Source organism: Balaenoptera musculus, chromosome 16, assembly GCF_009873245.2.
Source record: "Balaenoptera musculus isolate JJ_BM4_2016_0621 chromosome 16, mBalMus1.pri.v3, whole genome shotgun sequence".
Classification (NCBI taxonomy): domain Eukaryota; kingdom Metazoa; phylum Chordata; class Mammalia; order Artiodactyla; family Balaenopteridae; genus Balaenoptera; species Balaenoptera musculus.
This window is the reverse complement of record NC_045800.1, coordinates 48,153,405-48,159,366: the sequence shown is the minus strand read 5'-3', so window position 1 is coordinate 48,159,366 and position 5,962 is coordinate 48,153,405.

Below are 5,962 nucleotides of genomic sequence, written 5' to 3'. Positions count from 1 at the left end.
GAAAAGTCATGTCAGTTTTTGCATGATGATACCACTTCCTAGTCTTGACTGACAGGCTAAAAATATAGGCTTTGGGCATCAAAATGCTTCCATTTGAATCCCACCATTCTCGCTTACCTGCTCCATGACCTCTGGTAAGCAACTATATTGATATGTGCCTCAGTTTCCTCGTCTATGAAATGGGCATAATGATGATTATGGTAATAAGAGCATCTACCTTGTGGGCTGCTTGTGAGTAATGAATGAGGTCTACATAGAGGTGCTGGGAGCAGCACCATACCCAGAATCAGATCTCAGGTAGTGGGCTTATGATGCTTTCAAGGAATGCGTGCAATTACTCTACATGCAAGAGTAAGGGCATGATAAGAGCCAAGATGAGTTTAAGGCACAAAAGAAGAAAAAGAAGAAGAAGGAAGAGAAAGAGGAGGAGGAAGAAGAAGAGGAGGAGATGGAGGAGGAGGGATGTTACCTACAAGTAATCAAGATGCATAAGCTATAGTAAATAAAACAGTGTGACATGACTCAACACAGACAGATACAAAAATGGCACAGAATAGGAAGCCCATGAACAGTTCAAACATATGTGAGATGGGTATAGAAGAAGCATTGCAAAGCAGGAGAGAAAGGAAAGATGATTAAATAAATGATAGGACAATTAATGTTCCATATAGAAAAAATTAAAATTAGCACATACACAAAAATAAATTCCAAATAAATTAAAGACCTAATCATGAAAAATGCAACCACTTTAAAATTTTTTTTAAAAATGTTTCTTAGACAAGAGAGAAAAACAAAACATACAGAAAGGAAAAGACTGATACATTTGATTGTATCACATTTAAAGACTTCTGCAGAGCAAAGGATGCCACAAACATAAAAGAAAAGCAATAATACTAAGAGAAAATATTTGCAATGCATGACACAAAGAAATAATTAATATCCAGAAAAAATACATAAGAGAACAATAACGAAATAAAACTAGCAGGAAGTTTACAGAAAAAGAAACCTGTCGGATAAGTATACAGGAAATGGTTCTTCTCACTAGCAATCAGGAACACATAGCCTAAAAACTTGGAAGTAATATTTTACTACTCAGATTGGCAAAAAAAAATGAGAAATCTGACAATATTGAGTATTGCTGAATCTGTAGCGGGACAGATAATCCAGACCTCACTGGTGGAGAACAGTTCCAATAAGAGTAGAATTGCTCATACAAATGACACAGTAACTCCCCTCCAGGTGTGCCTCCTAGGGAACAGCTGCATATAGGTTCTAGGAGGTGGGACCGAGAAGGCACATTGCAGCTACAGCCATCATGAGAAAAGTTAGAAACAACCTAAATTCAGTCAGAACTGGAATGAATAGCGAAATTATGACATGGTGTTTCAACAGAATCATAGAGATTGTTAAAACGAATACACCTGATTCATAGGCTCAGAATGGGTAGATGACACAGATGTTACCTGTGCTAACATAGGTGGCATTCAGGTCAACATTTTAACACCTGGAAAACAACACAGGAAGGAAGCATGGTCAGAGCAGGGGTGCTGCTTCCTCTGGAGAAGGAGAGAGGAAAACAAGACAGGGGAGGTGAACCAAAGGGCTTAACTCCATCTCTGGTGTTCTGTGTCTTTGATGGATGTGTTGATTTATCCATCTCCTTTGAAATACAGATATCTAAAAGAACAACCAAATTTTTAAATGTGTTAATTCAGGGTGTTGGGTCCATGAATGTTTGTTACATTGATCTAAGTTTTAGAAATAATCTCAAAATATTCGAGAACTGGTTTTTCAAAAACTTTCCAACTACTCCATGTGTGGGAAATAGTGGACCTGGTCTCTTCCTGGGTCCCAGAAGAGCCTGGACGTCACCGGGGTGACAAGGTGGAGATGCCCCTCTTCCCGACTGTGTCCCTGAAAGCCCTCTCATGCACAGTTCTCACATACGCCCTGGGGTGACCTGTCTGGTCACCTGACCTCACAGGCTACCTGTTAGCAGGTTACACTAGATAATCCCCAGGTCCCTATCACCAGTCCATAAAGGGGAAAGCACAATTTTTTCTTACGTCTTTCAACAGGCTGTTGTGTTATTTTTCTCTTCACAGAAATTTATCTATTGGAATTAAGAATATATATGATCAGGGACTTCCCTGGTGGCGCAGTGGTTAAGAGTCTGCCTGCCAATGCAGGGGACATGGGTTTGAGCCCTGATCCAGGAGGATCCCACATGCCACGGAGCAACTAAGCCCGTGTGCCACAACTATTGAGCCTGCGCTCTAAAGCACAGGAGCCACAACTACTGAAGTCCGCATGCCACAACTACTGAAGCCCACGCACCTAGAGCCCGTGCTCCACAACAAGAGAAGCCGCCGCAATGAGAAGCCCGTGCACCACAACGAAGAGTAGCCCCCACTCGGCGCAGCTAGAGAAAGCCCACGGGCAGCCACGAAGACCCAGTGCAGCCAAAAATTAATTAATTAATAATTTATTTTTAAATTTATTAAAAAAAAGAATATATATGATCATTATGAAAAATTCCAATACAGAGAAACTAAAAGATGCTCCGTAATCCTATTTCCTAAAAAGAGTTAAAGGATATTATTAACCATTTGCTAGATTTCCTTCCAGTAAATTTTTGGAAAGGCAGGAAAACATATGCAAAATATAACTACATAACGATAACTCTGTAACTATCACTTTGTCTCTTATCTTCTATCCATATCAGTTCTGAGAAAGTTAAGTTTTTCATTTAAACTTATTGGATATTGTTGGAAACATTAGAGCATAATTGATTTAGCCATATTCCGACTGGTAATCACTTGTTTCTGGTTTTCGCTGTGGTCAGCAGTGCTGAATGGCATCCTGTTAAATATTTTAAGGAGTTTTTACCCTATTATTTCATTAGGGTAAGTTCCTGGAGGTGGAATTTTGGGGTATAAGGTTGTGAACAGTTTATATTTTGCTACAAATTACCAAATTGTCTTCAGAGAATTCGGTATCCCAAAGACTCAATAGTGAATGCTCACCTCACATTAGATACTGGCTACCTGCTTTAAATGTGATAATAGATTGAAATCTCTCAACCTATGAGGTTGGTACTATCTTTAACCCCAAGTTACAGATGAGGAAACTGAGCACAAGGATGAAGATCCCGGCTACGCTCTCTGGGCTGGTAAATAGCAGAGCAAGAGTTAACATTCAGGGGGTTTAGAGCTGAACGCACATGCCTAATCACTACTATCTCTTTCAGATACTACTAATAGTATTTGAAAGCCAAGTAATTAAAACCTCATCCATAAAATGCAGGTATTAGGGGGACCTATTTCATAGAGTTGTGTGGGGACTGAATGGGCTAATACAAAGTGTTGAGCAGAATATATAGAAGAATACGCAGCTCATCAGAAGCACTCAAGAATGTTGGATGTTACTATTTCTTTTATTATTTGTGAACTTGAGCATTCTAAAGGTTTATCATCTATTTGTAATTCTTCAATGAATTGCCTGTTCATATAATTTGCACATTTTTTTCATTGGGCTTCTTAAATTTAACTTTTTCCCCCAGGACAGAGTAGTTTGTGTACCTACATAGGTCAAAAGCAGAAACAAGGGTTAGAACTTCTGTCACCTTCTGCCATTTACCGGGTACACTTTGCACTATCTGCCCTGCACGTCCTTAGTTCTGGCTTGCTGGTTCTCACCATCCTCTCACTGCCACTGTCACTCATTACACATGCTGATTTGCACGTGTAAACTGATAGATGCCGAGGCTGCTGTCTGTCTGACATACTAACTCCCAAAGGTCAGGGTCTTCCTTCTTCCCTGGGCTTGGTGCAGGCTTCGTAGAGAGTCTTCCCCATGGGAATAATTTCATCCATGTCCAGGATACAGGCTATTGCTCCAGAGACAGAATATTAAATCTAGAGACAGACTGCTTGTCTCTGAGTCTTGACTCAGTGCAAGTTCTGAGAAAGAGCATCTTTGTGTATACCACAGGCATCCATTGCCTTTTTAAGAAATAACAGTTGATGTTAATGGGGATGTTGCAAAGTTGTATGACTCTTTCCTTTTCTATCTGTACCTATGAGTATTTCTAACCCTCACTCTGCCTTCATCTCTGTCTCTCTTGGGTTTTTCCTCTCTGCTTCTCTGGCCTGATATTTCTCCCTCTATATCTGGCCCTGCTTTTCTCTTAGTCTCTGCCTCTCTCCCTTCTTCCTTGTTGTGATCACAGGATTAAAAATGACTTTAAAAAACAAAGATACCTCTGGGTAATTAAGAGTCTACTTTATTCCATAAAAAGACTGATTCACCATTAACATTAGAAAAACATCTCCATACCTACATTTTCTCATTTTATGTAATTATTTTGATTTGACTCAATTAAATTTAACTTAATTTTCACACAATCCTAGAAGGTAAACATTATTATCCTCCCTTTTATTGGTTCAGAAACTGAGAGTCTAAGAAGCTTGCTCTGTTTGTCAGCAACAGAGCCACGATTTAAAGCCAGATTTGTCTAGGTCCCAAACCCATACTTATTGTTCTCCACTGTCCCGGAAGCATTTGTAAGTTGCAGCTATAGTGAAACAGACAAGAGCATTGCTTACTGTCCCCTCAAAGTGAGAAAAGCCATCTGTCCAAAGACTCAGTGCTTTAGGGACTGAGCCCTGATGGGCTAACATGCCCCAGTTTCCAACTCCTTGAGGCACCCACCTGCCACAAAAGAGTAACACGAGCCCCCTTTCCGCACGTCTCACTTACCCAGGAGAAGGAGGAGGGCTCTCAGCATGCTGACCCCCAAGTCCATGCTGGCTCTCTGCTCCTGGCTCCTCAAAGGGCAGACAGGGAGGGCCATGTGACCCAAGACTCCGGAGGACAGGAGCCAAGCCCCTAAGCCCCACGTGACAGATGGGGAAGGAAGCTGCTACCACAGCCCAACACTGCTCAGCTCCTCTCAGCCCTGTCATCCTGGCCAGCACAGGGAGCAAAAGGGAGCTGGCCCACGGTGAGCAGCGGGGCGGGGGGCGGGTGGTACCGGTCATTACCCAACATTATATCCTGTAATCTTCCCCACACAGCACTGAACCCAAGTGCGGCTGGGTGCAGATTCTTCGCCAGAGACCCCAGCTGGTAAGTCTCAGAGAGGCATGTGGGCAAAGCTGGCCTGCCTGGACGTCCAGCTCCTGTAGTAACCCCTACAGCCGTTGGGTAGGGACAGGAAGTGCCCCCGAGCCCAGAGCACGGGGCAGTCACTGTTTTTGTGCCACGGACCCCCCTTTACATCTGGGGAGGCCTATGGATCACTTCCCAGAATAACATTTTTAAGTGCCCCAAATAAAGTACTTAGGGATTATAAAAGAAACCAGTGATTCTGAAATACAGGTATCCAAATATTTAGAGAACAGACTTGTGATACAGAAATATATGTGCTTCCTTACCCACAAGGTAAATAGCAAGGTCTAGCAGCAGGTGAAATAATTACCACAATCTTGATGTTGTGATAAATGTAAGTGTTACTGAGAGATGTCTCTAACAACTGGAATATGGATGGAGACACCCACAGCTCCTACTAGTAATAGAACCACCCATGTGGTAATAGCACTGTGGCTTGTTGACTGCACTCACATTACAAGGAAAGGCTAAGTTTCCATTAGAGGTTAGAGGACAGAGATATAATTTTTTTCCCATCCAAGTTCACAGATCCCAGGTCAAGTGCCCTACCCCGGAGGACCCTCGGCTGTCAACACAGGCTCAACCCGCAGATTTGGGGCCACGTGTCTCCGTACTTCTCCTTGACTGTCAAGCCACCAACTCCAGCGTGCAAGAAATGTCACTTTCTAAGATGTAAATCAACCTAATGACAGTTGTTGAGCTCCATCCAAATGAGCGGGCAGACATTGAAATCTTTTCTTTCTTGGGCTTCCTCAGCCAAATCCCTAACACAGCTAATTTGGTGAGTGCT